Consider the following 1,053-nt stretch of genomic DNA (forward strand, 5'->3'; position numbering starts at 1 on the left):
GCCTACTTCATGGGTCATCGTACCAAATGAAAGGACAACTCTAAAGGTGTTTGGAAAACTATGAACCTCTCTACAATCTTGACAATGATTATGACAGCACCTCACAGTGGTTCATATTAGATGATATTGTAGAAGAAAATCGGTCAGCTGGAGGGCAAGAAACAACCTCTTAAAGGGTTGACAAAATGCCCCTAGAATGCTCTGAAATGGCCCTGAAACCCCTGGGGAGCTGTGCCCGTCCCCAGGGGCTGTGCTGGCCGTGCTGGCCCCCCACCCCCACCCTGTCCCCTGATGCCTGAGCCCCTGGCTGCCCCGACTCACAGAGCCTGGGCTAACCTGACTGCATGGATGCTCTCAGGTCTGGCCGTGGTGCAGCACTGGGAAGCACTGACCCTGGAAAGACAGGCCCTTACCGAGTGCCTGTGACATGCCAGGCCTGGGGGATATGAGTGAGCAAAGCAGGCTCAGCGGCTGCCCTCACGGAGCCCACAGCCTAGCAAAGGAGACAGACAAAGCAAACATACACATACATAAATACAAATCTCAAACTGGAAAGAAAGTCTATGAAAAAGAAATACAGGCAGCTCTGAGAGCCCAGGCAGGGAGACTGGATCTAGTCTAAGCCAAGATCTTAAAAACCAGTGGCAAAGTAGGGGTTAACTAGGTGAAGAGGGCAGGTGGGGAGAGACCACGGGAAGCCCCTGCAGGGAAGGGCACGGGGGATAAAGGAAGGAAAGCAGGTCAGGGCGACTGGAGAACAGTGACAAGGAAATGAGCCATTTGAAGTTGGATGGGGAGGCAGCCATGGGTCAGCTTTTAGAGAGCATCCCAAACTGCCTCCAGCCCCCCAACTGAGAATTTGCCTGCTTTTTAATGATTGTTTTACCAAAGTCCAGGAGCCTGATTCCAGGGCCATAGCCTGGCCTGGGGGACTCTGCCCCATCCCCTTGCAAGGGTCTGGAACCCTGGTGTCCACTGAGTCTCTTCCTTCAACAGGTCCAATGTTGGAGGACAAAGCCCCTTCCCCCTGCTCCCCAGAAGCTCACCGGAGAC

Source organism: Choloepus didactylus, chromosome 15, assembly GCF_015220235.1.
Source record: "Choloepus didactylus isolate mChoDid1 chromosome 15, mChoDid1.pri, whole genome shotgun sequence".
NCBI lineage: Eukaryota > Metazoa > Chordata > Mammalia > Pilosa > Megalonychidae > Choloepus > Choloepus didactylus.